The following is a 21,423-nucleotide window of genomic DNA, read 5'->3' as shown; positions in this document are numbered from 1 at the left end:
ACCATGTCCTTTGCACTGATACTAGCACCTCAAGCACAGTCAAGTAAACTGAGGAATTGATGCAGGTAAAAACTGTGTGTAGCAGCACTGATTTGCATCATCTTAAAATTGAGCATGGATCTGCATCCCCAAAGTAGTTTATTGCAACACAGCACGTCACACTGCAGCTGACAAGTTTGAAATCTTTATGTGACTATTTGTAGATAAATTGGTAAGAAGGGCAAAAAAAGTATCTAAATGAAACTCGCTATTACTTGCTATTCTGCCAGTCAGCAGTCTTACTAATCATATTCCACTGGATCCCTTCCTCTGTCAGAAGTACCTCAAGTTTGATATATCTCCTCTAAAAAGAATGTGCAGCTTTTGCCTCTGCTTCTGCTATGTTTCTTAGATTTCACTTTTTACTGTACCAAAAAAAGTTATTTCCCTGCTGCACAGGTTTATTCCATTTTCTTTGGCCACCGTTCATCTGTGGGTCTGTTTCTCTTCAGAATGGAAATACTCATACTTTTGAAGCAGTATTAAATCACTTGATAGTACACATGTAATTTATATGGACTCTGCCACCTATTGACAGTTATTATCCCTCTGCTTCCTCTAATCCTTTTAGTTTACTGTGACACATTCAGAACAGTCTCTGTGAAGTGATCCTACAGCAGGCAGGAATTTCTTTAAAAACATATCCTGTAGGATCCCATAACAGTTAGTCTCACAAAACTCTACTCACACAAAAGAAAGGACATTTTGGAAAGGCACACAAAGTTAGTTTTTAATATCTTAAACCACAGAAGATAGTTACATTGATTTTTATACCAATGGTAGTAAATATTTGTGTTTTCTAGAGCACAAATAAATCATATGACACTAAATATTTGATTTTCAAAACTGGAAGCACATTAAACACTAAAGCAGAAAATATGCTTCCACATTATATTTTTTTGGAAGTGTAGCTTAGACATTATTCTCACAAATAAAAATTATGATATCAAACTGCTTGACCTTGTTTCAGTACAAGTGATATGCAGTACATAGAACTATAGAAATTGTAGATATCTGCATCTGAGACAAATTCCAGTCTATAGCTTGGATGAACAGGTGATAGCACAGTAGTGCTTAGCACTAAACTCTTTCAAAGTAGACACTTATCAAAAATGGCCTTTTGATAGATATCAATGTAGTATATATATATTTTTTTTTCCATTTGCCTTATTTAAAATTCTTGCCACACTGCTCTGGGTGTGTACCCTTCATTACTAGGCCACTTCTTACCCTCATGCCTGTAATTGGAGAGTAATAATGCCATAATGGGCTCACAATGTCAGTGAAGCGCGAGCTGAATCAGATTCACTATATTAGCCCCACCAAATTAAATCTTCATTTGCAGAAGGACATTCAAGGGATACAGATGTAAAACAGAGCTAAGTTATCCCCCCCAAAAGCATGACAAAGGAAGCTGAGTCTCATCATAAGTACATCAAATATTCTTTGTCCAAACTGAGGCTTGTGACTGCTGTGAGATTTCTCTAGCCTTCTGTGATAAGATTTTTTTTTACAAATTTCAAATATCTTCAGTCTTTGTGATGAAAGAGGAAGGATTTATAAAGCCTTCTCAACCTTATTTTTACCACTGTGACAACATACCATAAAAAACAGAGAGTAAGCGCAGTGATCCAACGGTGTGTCTGAGAAAATGGCTGAGAAAAAGTATGTACAGGCTACGCATTGCCATTTTAGTGTTCAAGTTCTACATTTAAAAAACAAACGAGATGAAACATAAGGAACTGCTACATGAAATTGAATTTTAGAATCTATGTCACTCTGACTTCAGAGCATATATTACAGCTCCAGCTAACAGGGGCAGGTTAGAAACAGTATAATGTCTAAGCGTCCAGTTCAGAAACATCTGTAAAGCAGTTATCTTAACAACAATTCATCTCTTTTCCCTTATCACCTTTATTTGAATGTTTCTGAATCTTACTGCTCTGAGAGTTGACTTAAATTTAGCCATTTTGAGTTTATTTTCATTTGTTTACCTGACGTTCACTCAGCTATTCTCTCAGTGCAATGCTATCATATAGACCGGCATCCCATGTTTCCTACATAAGAATTACAATATTATAGTCTGCTTAATCTGGATTATTTAAAGTCCATATTTCAACTGTGCAAGCACAGCACAAAAGAAATACAGTGCATGCAAAAATACAGCTCTGTTTTGATTTGCTGTGTCTTTTCTTTTCCCTTCAAAAGTCCACAGAAAATTACTGGTTTGTTTCAGTTTCATTTTCCCATAGTTTATGCTGGGATCAAGTGATGGAGATTGTATATAAAAGAAGTTTTGTCCAAAGGCATACTAAATTATTATAAAAAATATTATATGTTAATATCTCCTGTATTTATTTTTTCCATAACAGATCACCTTCTATCAATTAAAGTTGATGAATATTTGTTTTTCTGCTTCTACAGGAAAAGGACTAGAATATTTTACAAGGAATCTCACACTACATTCCCACCTGGCAAAACAGGCGCATCATGCACAGCTTCTATTTGCTAATAAGGCATTGCAAAATCTGTGGGACTGCAAAATAAATAAGGAAAAAAATATACCTAAACTTAAGGAAACTATCTATCTGTGGCTTGACTTGGCACAGAAATTACTTCCAAATCCATTTATAAATACTTAGCAAATTCATAATTATCATTTGTGTCCTGATAATAAAATATTAAATCCTTATACAGAATTCACCTAACTCCAATAAGTACTTCTCATAAATGCAAACTAATCTCCAACCATATCTAATCAGACATAGTGGGTCCAAAGACAATGCCAAAACATTGCACAAATGGACAACTAAATTAATTTCAAATCAGGGAAATTATTCAAAAATAGAACTAAAAATCTTCTATAGTGTCTGAATCTGCAATAAGTCACGTAACTAGCCAGAAAGACCACATGAATAAATATTACTACCCTGTAATAGCACTTCTAGTAAAAAAGATGGCAGATTGAAGTAAGTATTTCCCAACACAAAACATTCATTTTTGTTTCTACTGCAACTATTTTAATACAGGACTCAACACTGCTAAATCAAACTCAAAAGGAATTGCACCATTGATTACAGTAAAAGGGAACCAAAACATTTATCCAAGCCTCTAGGTCAGAAGGCAGCACAACCTACAAGCAGTGGTGGTATCTCAGAACCCACAATATTATTAATGATTAATTCAGTAAATTTTAATTAAAGCATTTTATTCCTGTACTTTACCAAACACATATGACATTTTGCACTCTTGTAACTAGCATTCTCCCTTTCACAAAAGCTTATACTTCAAATAAACGCACAGGCAGAACAGAGGTGGCAAAACAATAATTACCTTCACTGCAAAGTTTGGTCTCAACCTTGAAAGTTATTTGCCTGAACGTATCAGAGAGCTCAACCCTGTCTTACTCTGTGCTGGGTGGCAGCTTTGGGGTACTGAACTGAGTGGGAGCTGCTGTATAGCTTTTTTTTTGGGGGGTACACGTTATTACTGTCCTCACAACATTCTAAGAATGTCATGCTTAGCTATAGGGACCAGATTTTCAACAGATCTGTTCAGTTAGGCACAAAATCAAAATGGACAAATCTTCACAAGAGCTCAGAACAGTCACTGCTAACCTGTTTTGAAAATCTGTCCCCAATTATAGATGCCAAGTACTCGAAAACCTGGCTCCGAGCTCTTAAAAACCTGTTTTCATATGCTCAAATCCAACACTGCAGCCACTAAAGGTTCTGGGACTCCTGACACTATGTATTTCTACCATGGGAGGAGCAAGGCAAGAGGCAACCTAGAACAGACTGAATATATCTACTTTAAATGACAAAGCTTACTGCTACAACTACATTTACTGGTACTGTCCATGGGCTAATTTTGGATTTAGCCCCTCTCTTATTTATATATTAGTCTTTCTGAGCCAGAACTGAGCACCTCTTCCTTTTGACAGTTCCCCACTGATGTCAGCCTAGGGTGTTGCTAGTGGCAGTAGATTAGAGCCAGAATAATGAGCTGGCCTGAAAGAAAATGCAGCAATCCCTCACACCTTTCTTTTCCTGTAACCAAACCATGCTGAATCTATGTAAATGAACTGAGTTTACATGACACGGGCAAAAAAGACAACAATAGAATGTCCATCCAACTGATAATTTATACAATTGCAAAAGAGAACATAGACATTTTTTATTTAAATGGACTAGATTGGTATCACTCAGCTTTAACACACACTCCAGGAATCACTGCCTAAAAGAAACTGCTAAGCAAAATGAGACTGAATTACACGTTTTGAAGCTTTCACAACTTTGAACTTAAATACAAAACATGGAATACCAAGGCCAAAATTCTGCCTTCAGCACAACTCTTTCTCCCAAAGACATGAATAAAAGTTGTTTTTTATTAGAGTTTCTTTGAGGATATTTGAATTTAGCAGTACAGTAGTTGCTTACACTTTTATGCTCAAATGTAAAACAGAAATGACAGCTTTCGCCAATTCATAGAGTTATTACACTAGAAAGTCAGTTTTCATTAGTTCCCTGAACTGCCATATAGAAAAAGTAGAATCATCAGAGCTTTTTCCATGCTGTCATCAGAGGTATAAGGAGAAGTCTCCAAGCATCTGTTAAGGAACTCTTGCCTTTAAAAGAGGTGCATGACATCTAATGTAGAAGTGTTTGGCTTTTTACTGCTACCTCCTGCCCTGAAAATTTAAACATGTTATTTTCTTAACACAAATTCTCTTTACCCCAGTTACAAATATAGACTTTTTAAAGAGGCAATGTTAATTCTGGCTTATTTAAACATAGATGATTCTTAGGAGACAACAAAAACATCAGGGACTTAATGTAAAAACCTTCTAATACCCTAGCGTATAATTACATTATTCATTAGCAAGTAACTTCAAGTGGGTGTAATTTAATGTTTCCTTCCTGCCCCTTGAGCAAACACAACACAGAATAGTTAATCAATTTGATCCCAAGCTCCTAAAATCCACTGTCTGAATAAAATCTGATACAGAAACTCATCGAAAATCTCTATCTCAACCTACCATCATGGATCAAGAGTGCTTACCCAACTTATAGGTTTACCCACTGGAAGGGGAGGATGGCAGGTAAGACTGTGCTTCCTTAATTTTTCAGTGAATTCAGCAGAAAGAAATTGCCCTGTAAGACTCACTTATCGTCTGTTGTTCCTTCTAACTCCAGGTTTTGTGAGACAAGCTGGTCATTCATGAGATACCCTGCAAATGTGCACATCTGTCCCAATTCTCACCTCAGACCTTCCCTTTCAACAAAAAAAAGTAACCACGTTGCTTTGATCTCAGCTTGGTACAGTCTGGGTAAGGATCTGCACACTGACAAAAAAACAAAGCCTTAGTGCTTTACACAATCTCCCTATTTAAACATTGTTTATTTAGCAACGTTATTTACTAAAACATTTAATTATTTAATAGAGCTACCACCATAAAACACCTTTGCTCCATGCTGCCTAGCATTTCCAATGACAACACCGGAGAAACAGAAATAAGAGAGGTTTACAAACAGAAACCCACGGTCTGAGGAGAGGGTGACCCAGGAAAACCCGGCAATGGCTAGCCATGCCTGGCCATACCTTCCTGGCCATACCTTCCTGCTCACTGACCCTCCTCACACCTCCTGGTTCTCCTCAGCTGCCACCATTCCTGCCCTCATCCCAGTTTTTTTCTCCCCTTTTCTGTTGTGTTTTGGTGTTCTTGGTTTTTTTTCCCCTTCTTCTGCAAGGCTAGCGCGATAAGTCCGACAAAGGGATGACCACAGGAAGCCAGTTTTGGTTGCTACCTACGGGCTTACCTCTCCCGAGAGGACGGCACGTTGAGAAACGGAACTGGTCGTCGCCTGCTCTAAGGAAGCTGTAATGGCGCCCTCGCCCTGCGACAGGCGCGATAGCAGAGAACCCGTTTTCCCGCTGCCCTCTCTCTGATTGGCTGCTCGGCAGCAGAGGCGGAGACACGGCGGGAAAGCACCAACCAGAGGCGAGGGTAGTGCTTTGTGACAGCTGTGGGGCTGAGGAAGCTGTAAAATGGTGGTGGTTGGCGGTGTGAGGGGCTTTGATGAAAGAAAGACTCCTGTTCCTAGCAGCCAGGTGCCTAGCTTTGGTGAAGAGTGAAACGTCAGTTGATGTTCTCCAGATGAAGTATAATCTGTATGTAATTTTTCCTCAATGTTGTATTTGTTTGGAGGTACCTAACGTTAGCTTTGGAAGTAAAGTGTCAGTGCCCTCTTGAGGAATAGCCTTGCTTTATGTTACCTGTATCTTTGCAATACTATGTGACAAACTTTTATTGCCACAGTCTGCTTTTAAACCAGGAAAAAGGTGTCTTAACTGATTATGATGAACACATCTGGCCATCTTTATTTGTGCTGAACTGCCTGGCCGGCTTGCTGATTTAGCCGCCTTCTACCAGTTTCTAAACTGGGAAGTGACTGAGGCCCAGGATTAGGGGATTGAGTGTAAACTTGGCAGAAGTTGACTACATTAAGCGAGCGCTTCGTAGGAGAGATAGTAATTCTCTCTGGAGTGTAGAAGAGCTGCTCATGTTAACCTGTTTGGCCTTCTGGCATTTTTGTTACTTAGTCCCTCCTGGCATCTGCTTGTAACAGCAGTGGCTTTCCTGCCCTCTCCCTGTTGCTTCGTGTTACCTTCTAGCACAACTGGAATGCAACAAAAAACTAGGAAAGCGAAACTTGAGATGGTCTGAAGAGGAAGGGTAATGCCATGAAAGTGTGTTTAAATTTCTGATACAGCTGTAGCTGGTAGGGTGTGGGGCTTGGGACGGGACGGGACTGGGGTGGGGGAGGAAGGGTAGGTTGAGCTCTGTCAGCTCTCTGTGAGCCTATTGCCGCTTAATGGAAGAGGCTTCCAACTGATACAAGAGTTCTCTGTAGTTTTCGGAGAGAGTGGTTTCACCTAAGACTCGTACTAACTGCCTGTTTAAAGTAGCTTGATTAGTTAGTAGATTTAGATAGTCTTGCGTATGATGATTTTTTTTTTCTCTGAACTGTAAGCATATTAGTTTTTGTCAGTTGGACTGACTTATTTTTTCATTCTTATGATGACTTTTATACTTGTTATTACGTTAGTGGTTTATTTAAATCTGTTTTATGTACCCAAAAGTCTGGGGTGGGTACTTCATAATTATGTTGGCTTTTTGCATTAACGTGTGATCTATAATGTTTTGGAGCCATCCCATACTGTTTATTTAATTTGGTTGCCTTGCCTGTGTATTAAAAATCTTTCTGCATCTTGGAGAGTAATCTAATTTTCTGAATACCAGAAAGATAATCTTATTCTCTAAGAAATTTGACAGGATTTTTAACGTTCTACTTGCCCATGCCACGGCCATTTTTCTTCTGCAGTAGTGGTAAAAGTCTCAGCATAGCTTAGAGAATTTTGGGAGAGCTCTCTTCAACAATGGACATTTTTTCTTGAACTGTACAGCTTAAACACTCTTAATATTATACTGTATGTGTTTCATGAAAACAGCATGTACTGAAGTTTATGTCTCTGTAGTAATGCAACCCTAAATACATAAACATCATCACAGAACTCAAAAGAAGGATGCAGTTTTCATCTTGTTCTCTATGATTGGCAGTAGTAATGGGCTGGAAAAGTAGTAAGAAAAAGTAAATGGCTCATCAAGAGTCAATATAAAAACTATTTTTTTAATTTAGCTGCCCTTTTGGGGCATTTTTATGCATCTCCTTTTTTTGTCAGAACTATTACTTTTTATGATGGTATCAAGTGCTAATAAAATTTGAGATCAGTTTTCATGAGATCTCAGGACACCTCTCTGAGCATGCAAAACTGTTCAATTCTCAGACTCGTTCTTCCTGCAACCCCCAGCCCCTGTACATTTAAGTCACTCTTATGGACAAGTGTTCCAGGTTTTTTTTGTAAATGTCAAGAGAAGTGGATTGTACTAAAAGTATTTGGAAGCATGTAGAAACTTGATTGCAAATATTAAGTGGGTCTCAAGATACAGGTATTGATTGCAGTTGACTGTTAGGAATGTATGGAATCTTACTGATGCTGAATCTGTAGCTGTGAGAAATGCAAGCTTTGTGGAAACTATTTTCTTCTTATTAGACAGAGTGTAAATGAGCGAGGGGGGGGTGTTCACAATTCTTAGCTTCTGACACTGTTTTTCATTTTGAATACCAAGAGCTAGCTTTTTGCAAATGAATCCTAGGTGACAGATTTATCTTTTCAGTGCTTATGTCTATTGAGCATTTTCTGTGCTCGCTTTTGAAATCACTTTTACATCTCTGAACTACTTGCTGCTGCTTTTTTAGGTGATGCTTGACCTTTTAATCCTTCCATTGTCTCTTTGCTCCTACACTGATGCTGAACTGCCAGGCTTGAGGTCTTATTGCCTACAGTTCAGCACATCATCCACGTTCTTATAGAAAGTGTTGAAGTTGCATGATTCCTCTCCCTTCATTTATGTGCTTGGCAGCAGTTCCTTCATGGGTATAGCTGTTGTTTTTCCTCTCTACTGAATGTTCTAGCTCTTGCAGTGTCAGTTCCTTCACCAGCCATCTGTCTTGCTGGCTCACTAACTATCTTAACAGCTCTCCTTCTCAGAGTAGTTGCAAGTCCTAGTGAGTACACCATCAGCTGTTAATTTTTTTATTCAGAAGCTTTTTAATCCTATATTGAATCCTATATTTCAATCCTTTCTATTCAGTCCTTAGCACTTAAGGTTGCTTTATTAAGCCTCCTCCATTTTCCAGGTTCTTTCACAACTTGTTTGTTTATCATTTCATTTCTTTTCCTGAAATTTTTAAAGGAATTTTCTTCAATTTGGCACCCTAGCTGGCCCCTGAATTCTGTCTGGAAAGCGAATGCCTGAATGCAAGGAATGTCTAATCCAATTCTGATTGTTGTTTTTGGTAACTATTCTTTAAAATCTCTGAAAGAGGAATCTAAATACTTTCAGATATTGCATAAGTCAGATAGTAGCTCCTAAGAAATGTAAGATGGATACTTTTTGTAAAGAAGTTAGAGAACAATTTCTTTGTAGCAGTATCAGTATTACAGATATGATAGATGGTCTTGTAGCTCACCTGCTGGCATATTGCTAAACAATCTAGCAATCTTTTTGATGAAAAGTTCTATTTGCCTGTAAGCCAGTCAGGCCTGGATGCAAAATTGCTTTATGAAGCCACGAGTGTATAGTATCCCTTACTATAGTAGCAGTTTGCTTTGTTTCCATATGCTATACCTTCTTTATAATCTGCCAGTAACTAAAGTTAATTTAGGTAGTGTCTATAGCATCGTAAACCACTACTTGGTGTTAGTGCAATTTTCAGGGGTAGAAATGAATCGCACAGATAATAATTTCAAGATAGACGCGTACCCGTTGTTTTTTTTAATCAATGCTGATAAGCCTTTCTCAGACCCTCTGCTCCTTTCCTGGACAAATTCAAATATTGTTTCTTGATAATGCCATTTAGCCAGCCAAGCATCTGTAGCTGGCATCTGTCCTCATGAAGAAGGTCCCAGGAGATGAAAACTCCTGGGACACTGGTTTGCATGTTAGATATTACTGTTTGTCATCTTCTAAGTGTCTTTCATACATGTTGTTTCTTTATCATTAAGAAAACTGAGTGTGTTTGCAGTGGTAACTAATAATTAGTAAGCTGGATTTCATTTCCCCACTGTCCTTATGACTTACAGGGTAAATTTAGACCTGTCATTTAATACCTCTACTAAGGGACTGTCTATGCAGGGAAGGTTTGTTTCCAAACTAAACCAATGCAGCTGAAACAGGTCTTCTCCCATTGTGATGCTGTTATGCTGGTAAATTTGTGTTCATAATAGATTGGTCTGTTCTGGGCTAGGAAGTTAAAGCTATATTACTATGTTTGTAATAGAATTTATGCTAGTATAACAATTCTAGTGGTACAGAAAAGCTTGTAGTCTTACTAAAAGTTACACAGTGTCTCTTTCTGGCATTGCCCAGGCCTTTTTTTTTTTTTTTTGTAGTCTTAGTGCACAGAAAGTTACAACAGTCAAGTAAGAGAGAGCATAAATTAATTTCTTTTCTGTGTCTCTCTCAGGCAAGTCAACTTCCAATAGGTAAGTGGCATAGTACTAGTATTTTACGCTGCACAGTTGTCTCTAAAGCCCTGTTTAGTGAGGTTCTCAAGTGTGGTCATGACAGGCCTTCTGATCAACTATGATGATCAGAGGCAGATGAATTTGAAAATGTCCAGAAGTCTGCAACTGTGAACTGGTAACTAATACACTTTTCCTCTCATTAAGTGAAGCTGCAGATATATTATGCTAAAAAGAACAAGTAGTCAAACCCAAGAAAGCTGCAGACAGAAGCTGGTGAGCTACAACTTATCTTCCCTCCATGTTATTAGGATGTACTCTGTAGCCTGGGTTCAAACTAAGCATCATCCCGTTAATATTAAGGAGTGTCATCATTGTTAGATGATGCCTAATGCTGCCTATGTTAATTTACTGTGCTGGAAATAACAAGTAAACTCGCTACATAAGAATAAAACTATTCACCAGAATGTGATTGGAAGGGTATTTTAAGAGCATGCAAAACCCACTACATGCTATGCTAGAAGGAGCTAGCTGCTACTTAGCATCCTATTAACTAAAAGGAATCTCTCAATTAATTCCCCCTGGAAAAAAAAATCATTAGGCCTCACAAGTTTTCAAAATTTTGTGCTTTAAATAATCTCAGTTACCAAAGAGAATTCCTGTTAATAAACCAGTCAAAATTTGAAGCAATATAGTTAAGGAAGTGTGAAGTGAATAAAAACTTAACTTTTGCGTTAGGTTAATAAAATCTTTCCATCATGGAAAATATAGAGGCTTTGGCTTCATCATAGTTTTTACATTCTATTCAAATTAAATAGATATACATTTTATTAAAACTGTCTGAATGAGTCATACTTCCAGTTGCCAAGACATGCTCAACTGCCACATCCTAAAGTAATAGAAACATCACTGTGTAGAGTTTATTAATCTTTTTCATACTTTCTAAAACAAAGCAGGTTGTTCCATGTACTTAATCTATCTTCTTATTGAACCCATTATAAGTAACTTCCCGTATTCTGTAAAAATGAATGATACGATATAGCTTGTGTTGTGGCGCAGACGTAGAGACTGCGTATAGGTAAGTTCTGAAGGGAAAGATCTGGATCTGGGCCCTGCAGCGTTGTTGGAAGTAGCTCTTCAGAGGCAGATTATGAAATTAGAGCTGTAATCTCTGCTTGACATAGAGTTAATATGCAGCCTTTCTAGGGCTGAAGCTGTTTACTGGTTCTTCCATCTGTCAGGATTTTCCTAGCTTTTATGGGAAAGAAATACATACATTTGAAACTGAGATTGCATAGAGGAAAGCTTTCTGTGATGGTGTGTTCTCCCCCTCCCCAGCTCCTGTTCAAGCCATAACCATCAGTGGGAGTTGTGATGAGTTGCACCTGGGCTTTGGGGGATGGCTGGCAACACAGCCAAAACACTGTCTGGAATGGGGACCTAGATATTTTGTTCCCATTCGAATATGACTATAGGTCAATTATAAGTGACTAATAGCACGCTAAGCTTTGAACTCTTAGCTACGTGACATAATGGATTGATTGTGCATATATAATCCCTCAGACATAAAGTGTTGACCAAGTCTGGGACTAGGATTGGATCCAGCCGCACCTAAACTCCTCTCTGAGAAGCAGTTTAGAGAGCAAGGGGGTCCTTTCTGAACCTCGTGACTCAACGGGAGGGTCTCCCTGACAGCTTGTCTGACCCTGTCCTCTATGCAGTAAATAATCGAGTATACCTTGCCATCAAATCTTGTAAAACACTGTCACATTCACTACTAACTTTGTTAAATCACCATTTTATATTAATAAATATTTCACTACTTCTCTCTTACAAGTGAAGTTAATCACTACGCACACAACACTTTCGTTGTGGTTATGTTACGGACCCCTTTCTAAGAATTGTAGTTAGCTGCTGCAGACTACCAGGTGAAGGAGTGAATGGGTGTAATGGAATTAGTTATTTACAATAACTAAACAAATTAAAAATCCTTTTTCCCCCTCTTTGGTATGACACTTGAAACTTGTTTGTGTGAGAGAAAATAGTGGGGAAAAATAATAGTCAAAAGCATTAAGAAAAATTCTCAGGAGAATTATTGACTGGATGGAAGCCTATGTGAGGGGTTTTTGTTTGTTTCTTTTAGGACTGGGCTTAGCTTTTTTCTTTCTGAGAAAGTTTAGTGTGCAAAATCTGCACGGTTAATGTACAAACTAAACTTGAAGGACCTTACCGTTGTGAGGTACTGAAATCAAGCATCATATCAGCTGCAGAGATGAACTCTTCATATTTGTTGTAAGCTACTTGTGCAGACTGGCTTGGAAAGTCAGAACAGTGAACATGTGAAGGAATACTTGTTTCGTGCTGACCCAGTGATCTAGTAAGGTAGTGTTCTGCACTTACAGGTTGACTCTTGTGTTCCATAGCCTTTTCTTGCAGGAGCAAAATGCAGACTAATGTAATTAGATGTGTGCATCGGCAGCCAGTGTGCTGTGCGTCAGAGAAACTTTCAGTAAAGGTTTCTATGTTCAATAAAGACTTATCTGTGCTTGTACCTTTTCACCTTACATACCTCGAATACATTACTATTTTGCTTTGGAATACATAAAGAGGAGAATTCTGAGAAGTGATCAAAAAACTGACTTTCGAAAAGCTGCAGTTACCTATTTCTGTTACTCTTGTTATTTGAAAAGTAATAGTTCAACAAAGTAGGTGAAATTACAAATTCTGGGGCTTCTCTTGGTGAGTAAAAATCATTTTACAGCCAAGGTATGTCCATCCATTTACAGCTGTATACAATTGGAAGTAGGTCTGCCAGTCTGTGGTAGCCAGTTTCTTGTGCTTCATTTCCACTGTACATTGTTCTTTCAAAGGAATGCTTATCATATAGCTGATACCCTGTCAGCAACTAGAGTAATCTATGTAATTGTACCATATCAGGACAGGCTTTTTTCAGTAATTTTTCACCTTTGGTGTGGGAGTAAGAAAAGTTTCCCCAGGACTAGAAACAATGAAGTTTTTAGACTATATGGTCGTCTTTACTTTTGCATTATCTTGCCATGTTGGAAGGGTACATGCAGCTTAAAGTTAAAGCTGTATAGAGCTTTAAGTTTCGTCATGAAAAAGTGATGGTATGTGCATCCTCTATGACTAGCAAGAATCCTCATATCCAGTTTGTGTCAGCAAAATATGCATTCTTATGATCAGGAATTAATTATGGGCACTAATTGTCAGGATCTCTTCCTCCCTCTGTCTCTCAAAGATCCGCTAAGGGATTCCAATATGGATTTTATCCTTTTTTTTCCTCTCACTCATGGGGACAAGAGAACATAAACTTGTCTCTACCCTCTGAATAGATATACTAACATATCTCAGCCCACACAAAAATAATAAAATTATCAAGACTCTTATCTTTCTGCATTGGTCTCTGCTAGTTCTTTAGCTCAGATAAGAGACTCCTGTTTGTGTTGTGTTTTCTAGACTCTCCCTGTCTTGTCCTTTTGCTGGTACAGTCATCAGTAGAGTTCGTCTTTGAGCTGGATGAAGCACATCTATAGAAAAAGCTATGAAACTCTGATCTCTCATCTGTATGGCAGTACTCATTTCACAGAAGTAACTGTGCTGAGGAGTCAGAAACTGATTAGTTTTTCTTCCAGTCTGTGAAATTTGAAGTGTTTCAGGGCACACTCGCTATTTTAATGTATCTTCACTTTTAATTTCTCACTGAGACAGAATTTCTCATTGTTTTCAATGTCAGTGGCAGTTCTGCTCAGTAATATGGGAAGAGGGGAGTAGCCTGTATAGAAAGCTACAGCTCCTCAACTGATAGCTGTTAGCTTTTTGTAAGTAATATTGTCTCTTCCCAGGCAGGGTAAACTCTGCCTTTTCTCCATCCGGTAACAGCTCAATAAAGAAAGAAAACGAAGTTGCACAACTTCCTGAGGCGAGTGACCATGAATCTTTCTGCTAGCCTCTTTGCAGTTACCCTAAAGGAGTCTATGGATTTTTCACCCCTTTCTCCAGCATGGCTTTGTCAATGTTTGAGTAGGTGAACGGAGTAAAACAACTATTTAACTCCTTTTGGCAGGGAGGAGATTAAAGCAAGACATCCTGCTTAAAAATTAATACCTTCTACTGTGCTTGAAGCACAGTATAGTTAGGAAAGAACAAAACCCAAAAACTCAAAACCTGTGTTGAAGCAAAACGGTTAATCAAATGCTAACTTGTTTAGAAATAGTCAAGAGGAACAGATGGAATCCTGTGATTCTCTTTCTTCTCCTTGAGTCAGTTTTTAAAATATATTAAAAGTTTGTGTACTTTTGAGTGACAGATACGGCTTTTCACTTTCGAGGTTATTTTTGCTATTGTTAATACTGAAATAGAGTGTGCTTGAGTTACAGTAGTTGACAGAAGTCTTAAGTACTACAGAGAAAATACTTGTCTTGCATTTATTATCTCAGCCTCCAGGAGCTCCATTAAGGAGCTGTATGTGGTTAAACTTTGAAATTATGTAACAGTAATAGAATCCTGTTCACCTTGATCATAGAATCGTAGAATCTTCGTGGTTGGAAAGGACCTTTGAGATCATCGAGTCCAACCATACACACACACAAAAAAACAAACAACAAAAAAAACCCACACCCAAAAAAATAACAAAAAACCCCCAACAACCTACAATCTCAGCCCTTCAGAACATGCCCTGAAGTGCCAAATCTAGACGTTTCTTAAATACCTCTAGGGGATGGTGACTCAACCACCTCCCTGGGCAGGCCGTTCCAGTGCCTGACCACTCTTTCAGTGAAGTAATTCTTCCTAATATCTAATCTAAACCTCCCCTGCTGCAGCTTCAGACCATTTCCTCTGGTCCTGTCATTATTCACCTGGGAGAAGAGGCCAACACCCACCTCTCTACACCCTCCTTTCAGGTAGTTGTAGAGGGCAATGAGGTGTCCCCTCAGTCTCCTCCAAGCTAAACATGCCCAGCTCCCTCAGCCTCTCCTCATATGACTTGGTCTCCAGACCCCTCACCAGCCTGGTAGCTCTCCTCTGGACACACTCCAGCACTTCAATGTCCCTCTTGTACAGAGGGGCCCAGAACTGAACACAGTACTCGAGGGGAGGCCTCACCAGTGCTGAGCACAGAGGCACGATCACTTCCCTGCTCCTGCTGGCCACGCTATTCCTGATACAAGCCAGAGTGCTGTTGGCCTTCTTGGCCACCTGGGCACACTGCTGGCTCATGTTAAGCTGGCCATCCACCAGCACCCCCAGGTCCTTTTCTGCCGGGCAGCTTTCCAGCCACTCTTCCCCAAGCCTGTAGCGTTGCTTGGGGTTGTTGTGACTGAAATGCAGGACCCAGCATTTGGCCTTAGTAAAGCTCATGCAGTTGGCCTTGGCCCATTGATCCAGCCTGTCCAGGTCCCTCTGTAGAGCCTTCCTACCCTCAAGCAGATCAACTCTCCCACCTAGCTTTGTGTCATCGAACATGCCTTTTAGCAAGCACAGGAGTTGGGGGGTGGTGTGATTGTACAGTAAACACATGTTAAACTTTTTTCTTAAGTGTATTAAGATAGCATTCACTACCCAGAACAGTGCCTAGGACATGCTCTCTGCAGATTGCACTGAACTAATAATGCATCTTGTGGTATTTTTCCCATGAGACAGTGATACAAGTCTAAGACTTGATGTACTTCATATTTAAATGAGAACTTCTCAGCTTATGTTGTCTAATTGTAACCCATTCTCTGGTAACGTGTTTCTGGAGTAAACATCCTCTTGATAATGAAGAGAAAATGCATTTAAAATGATCTCAAAACTGAACAGAGTTGTTACATCTTGTTCTAATTCTGAGCTGAGCTGTGTCATAGGTCACATGCTAGTTTCCAAAGTGCAAGCTTCAACAGATGCTGTGGGAATGTTAACAAAGGGCAGCTTTAAGAATCATTTCCCATATTTTCAGGATGCCAATTTAATATTTATCTACTCTGTATTTGCGATGATAAAATTTTAATGCACTTCTAAAGCAAAGTTACCAAACCATGTTACCAGAGCTGCTCTGTACCTGCAAATGTAAGCAAGAATAGCCCCTATCTGCAGGCATAAAGCTAAGTGGACAGGCAGAGAGGATAAACTTCTTATGAGTGAAATATTGGTTGTACACAGATGACTCTTACAATATCTGAGACATGTTGGGTCCAAATCTAAAAATGACTGTGTAACCATCTTAAACTAAAGCTAATGGAAATTCTGGTTGTTTCAGAAATTTTAAAGAATTCGGTCCCGTGTGTTTCATAGGGAATACCTAACGTGGCTGTATTTGCAAATTTTGTCAAGTTGCATTTTTTGAGGACGAGTAGCAAGAGGTTTAAAAAAAACCCAAGCCTGTAACTTTTTGATAGCAGCCTCAGACAAGTCTCAAAAAACGCATAAAAGAAACCTGAAGATTGACAGAAGACGTTATTTTATGCAGTTCTCATGAACAGGTGCTGGTCCAGGCACATCATCTACGCTATCTGTATAATAGCAGGTGAGTGAAGAATACAAACTACAAAGTAGCATTTAACCTGAAGCCTACTAGGCCAGCAGCCAGAGCGAATAATCATCACACAGACAGAACAGCAGGCATGCTGCCCAGGCGGCATCCACTCCCATTGAGGAGACTGGGGTCAGCTCACACACAGAGTGCTTTCTGTTCTTTAAATGTACTTGTTAAACCTCAGACTTGTAGCACAGGGTTCAAGACAGAGATATTTCTCAGTCTCCCTCACCTTCACTAAGATTTTACATAGTCATGAAGTTGCTTGCTCCTGCTTTGACTTAACAGGGTGTTTTCTGGTCACTTCATTAAGGTATGGCAGTGTTCTGCCTGCTTTTAGCATAAAAGCTGAGTAACCCTGACAGTGTAGCCATCAAAGGGCAGTATTTGCATGTCTAAGTCAGGAATCGCCAAAATCTGGTGACTTCACAGTTCATAAATACAATCTTGTGTGCGGGGCTTTCCCTCTATCCTGTCTTCTTTCTCTTCTTACCCCCATCCCAAGCACTATAAACAAAGTTGAGTAGAACTTAGTCAAGAAGGAAAATCCTGTATTCATTGCAATTCTACATAGATACTCTCCCCAAACTACATGTTTCTCAGAAACTAGTTGTTCAAGACAAAATCAAATGGTAGTGAATATTTCTGCACAAATCTTTGTCAGCATGGTATTGCCAACTCAAATTATGGACTGTTCCTTTTTACAACAATGGCACAATTCAGCCATATTCTAACATTTTCCCAGATTTTATTGTGAGTTTGACCTGTGATACATAAAAGTACATGATTATAGCAATCACGCTTGGAGAGCGGCTACAATTTTCTTCTGTTTACTACTGAATGTTGCAGAGAACTTACTACAAATGCTTAAAATCTGCAGTTAAATACTTGCAATTTAGGACCAATACCTTCAAAAATTATTGAGAATATCTACTTGTTACTTGAAGCAAGTGACTGGGATTACTCCTTTTAACTTAGCAGGCCCTCTCTTTAAGAGGAAGCAGTTCAGTAACTGCTTGTTGCATTGTGCATTTGAATATTTTCTTTTGAAGAGTAGACTTGGGAGTATCGTACTAACAATATAAAGACATTTATGCGGATAAGCAAAATCTAGTTATATTTAATGACAAGCATTGCTAGAATTAAAGTAGAAAATTGGCACTATACAATACATAAAATTATTTTTTTTCTCTTTTTAGAGTTGTAGAAAGTACTACATTTTCTGTAGTACTGGCCATCTCAGCCACAGTCCAGGGAACAGAACAGTGTATTAAAATTTTTTTTTGGTAACACAGGGTACTTTGGTTCTCTTTCATAAAGGTACGTGTCTTATCACTCTCCCTCATACAGATAGCAGTAAAAAAAACACTAGCCTGCTTTTCAGTAGCATGTGTTGATTGTTAATGATAGATAGCATTTTTGTACAGATTGTGCTTATAAGGATTTTTTAATCTTAAAAAAAAAAAAAAAACAAAACCGTATTGCACTGCAGTATAGTGTGATCATAACAGTGGCTCTAACGTTAAAAATATTTCCAGGTCAGGTTTTTTTTGTGTAAGTCTTTTTGAAAAATAGACTTTTACTTAAGTGTAATGGAAACATTTCCATGACTTCAGCAGTCTACTATAGAAGTTAAAATAAACATTTCCACGAAGAGATTGCAACTTGAGATTTACTGTACTATGCTGAATGTATGATAACTGGCCAGGGAAAGTGGATCCTACATTAGAAAAATATTGATTGATTGTTGCCCAAGCTGACATGTAAGTAATTAGCATAAATGTTCTGTTTGCAATAGCCTTTAGCGTAAACAATGTCAGGGTAACAGAAGTGTCCTTTTTAAAATATTTTGTGAAGACCAGATCATTTGCTCTATTAAAAGCATGCTGCACTAGCTTCATTAGCACAAAGCAGATTTGTCTTTGTCCTAACTGACCAGGTAAAAATATGAGTGTGGCAGCAAGCACAGAGTCTCAGTTTATGAATTATGGCAATGTAGGGGTGTGGTCAGAGCATGCTGCTTAGCTCTTCTGATATTTTAGTGGCTGCTTAAGGGCTGTTGCAGGCAGCAGCAACTGAAAATATTCAACTGAAATGTCTACAGTGTCCTTCTGGTGTTAAGCCTCTTTCATTCCTACTCAAAAATGAGAACCTATTTTAAGGTTTAACAGTGTCCTTTTAAATTAGAAGCAAACTGCCACAGTGAGATATTCAGACTGGGTTAGGCAGTGTATGCTATGGTTACCATCACTAAACAGAGCTAGATCTGTTATGATCAAAATGGTTGACTTGTCACTCTACAGTAATTGTTCACCGTGAAAAATAAATTCAATAGCATAGCTTAAATCACACATAGCCGATCACATGCTCTGAGGCTTCTATGGTGCTGAGACTAAAAGGGAGGGGGTGTCTCAGGAAATCTTTCAGTTCCACTGGGGGGAAGGGAAGCTTGCCTTGCATACAGTCATCTGCACAAATTGATTTTTAATTTTACAGTAATGTGCTATTATAATTGTTAACTCGTTTCCTAAAAGGCGACTTTTAAGGGCCTGATGTTATGCCCATGCATGTCCAAGGTGCCTGTTGGAAGGAGAGTTTTTGGATGTGCGATGACTCTGAGATGGTACCGAATCTGTTCAACTTCTTTTTTATTAGAGTAAAGCACAAAAGCTGTTAAACTGCAGCCTATATAAGACAAATTGAATGCATGCTATCGTGGAAATTAATTACATACATGAACCTTAAAATCATTAGTACAAAAAAAAAAGTCAAGTCAATGAAATATGATAAATACTAAGTTCCTATCCATACTGGAGAATCTTTAATAACATGGGAACTGATGCGAGTCCCATCAACTTGCTTTTAAACACCTGCCTTACTGATCCCAGGAATTGCCTTTCTGGCTCTTTTTCTGGTTTAATACGTGATATAGTAACATGGGGAGCAGGGGATGCCTTGTACACAAGGAAATTCTTTCTTGATACAGGGCAGAAGTAAGTGTATGCTAGTTAGACTGCATTTGTTTTTTTAAATGAAGCAATTTTTTAATCTTAGTTTGGTTCTTCAGTTTCTTGTCAAAATCAGCATAGAAACTGTGCAAGTTCCTGGTCTGTCTGCATGCAGTCTTCTAGGTTAAACTTTTCTCACTGTCTACACCTGAGAAAAGTGCTGAGTTTCCATTTTGCCAGCCTCCCCCTTCCCATGCCAGTCTGAGAAATTGTAAGTTAACTTGTATTACCAATACAAAAAAAAAAAAAAAAACCAAACCAAAACAGCTGCAGACTACTCTATCTAGGGTAAAACATACTATCTCAACAATCCTTTGACAACAGAAGCTACTACACATACAAGCAGTTAAGAACACTTGCTACTTGATTATGCATGTTTAATATGCTTGCTCAATTCCCTGTTCATCACCCAGCACTAAGGGGAAGCTGAAGCATCAGGCATAGCAGCACAATGCTTGCCTGTAAATGACTTCGTGTAGGATGTAACTTGTCATTTGGCCTTAAATACAGTGGAATTTTTTCCTTCCTTTTCTGACGCTTACTCACAGAAACACTGTGTGTATGCTAGTCTGTCTCTAACCTTTTACTGCTTGTCCTATCTCTTTGGTGGTGCTAGTAATCCACTCAGAAATCAGTAAGAAATTATTCCTGTGCAAAACCTATAAAGCACTACAGCTAAGGAGGGTACTCAAGGAAACCATTTTGCAGTCTTGACTGTAGCACTACCTTACCTGTACAACAGACACTGCCTTTATCTTTTCCACTGTTGAGCCATGAGAATAGGAACACGATTCCAAGAGCAAATTCATGTATTTAGGTGTTTTTTTCCCTACATGTAACTAAGCACAGACACTTGCACTTAACCAGCCATCCCTCTGTTCTCTTCCCTTCCCCGCCCCCTGGATATTAAAATAATGAAACTACTTAGAAAGCGTATGCGCTGCACCGCTTTGTTCCCCGTGGTCCACCTCGCGGTGCTCGCACCCTCCCAGACACCTCGCGTCTCCATCAGCCTCCGGCTCTCGGGTCGGCTAAAGCCCCTCGAGCCCGGGCCCCGCCGGCAACTGCGAGCAGAGGGGCGGGCGGGGATGCAATGCGGATGCGGGGAGGGAGAGGTTTTACCTGCCGCGTTCCTCCGCCGAGCCAGGGGCGCCCGGAGTTTCTGCATCCACGCTGGGGCGGGCGCTCAGAGTGCCTGGCGGAGGCGGCTGAGCGCCGGAGCCATCGCCGCGGTAGAGAGGGAGCGCCGCCGGAGCCTCTGTAAGCCGGGGGGAGACTCAGCACCTGGGCGCTGAACAGCTCCACCGAGTGCCACAGGCGGGGCTGGCGCCGCGCTCCCCGCCCCTGGGCGCGGGAGGGCCGCGCCGCCTCCCGCCTGGCTGCGCGGCGCTGCGGCCGCCCCGCCCCGCCCTGCTCCCGCCGCAGGCGGGGGCCCGGCCCGCGGGTGGTAGTCAAGCAGAAAGGGCGGGAGTGACCACACTTCCCAGCCGCCCCGGCGGCGGGAGGAGACGGCTTTGCTCCCGGGGGCAGCCGGGAGTCGTAGTCCTGTGACTTGCGGAGCGCTGGGAGCGCCGGCGGCTCGGTTGGGCGGTAATGGGCGCCGTGAAGGGGGGCTGACTCCCGGTGCAGGCCCGGTTTTCAGCTCCCTCGGCGCGGCAGCGCTCCAAGCGCCGGGCCGGGCCGCGGCCGCCCCGCGCGGGTGGGTTGTCAGCGGGTCGCCGCGCTTCTCGTGGAGACTTTTCAAAATGCTTGACT

The 21,423-nt window shown here is 40.1% G+C and overlaps 1 protein-coding gene across 1 annotated transcript in view; it reads right to left on the bottom strand.

Moving 5' to 3' along the window:
• The window catches only part of SMPD3 (sphingomyelin phosphodiesterase 3), a 116,322-nt gene extending 95,332 nt beyond the window's left edge, over positions 1-20,990 (bottom strand). Inside the window, exon 1 of the mRNA XM_074583203.1 lies at positions 20,791-20,990. The gene's annotated coding sequence lies outside the window, so the exon portion shown is untranslated. The remainder of the gene's footprint in view (positions 1-20,790) is intronic.
• Between the last annotated feature and the right edge of the window lie 433 nt (positions 20,991-21,423).

This window comes from Larus michahellis, chromosome 4 (assembly GCF_964199755.1).
Source record: "Larus michahellis chromosome 4, bLarMic1.1, whole genome shotgun sequence".
NCBI lineage: Eukaryota > Metazoa > Chordata > Aves > Charadriiformes > Laridae > Larus > Larus michahellis.
The sequence above is the reverse complement of the archived record's forward strand: the minus strand, read 5'-3'. Positions and strand labels throughout refer to the sequence as shown.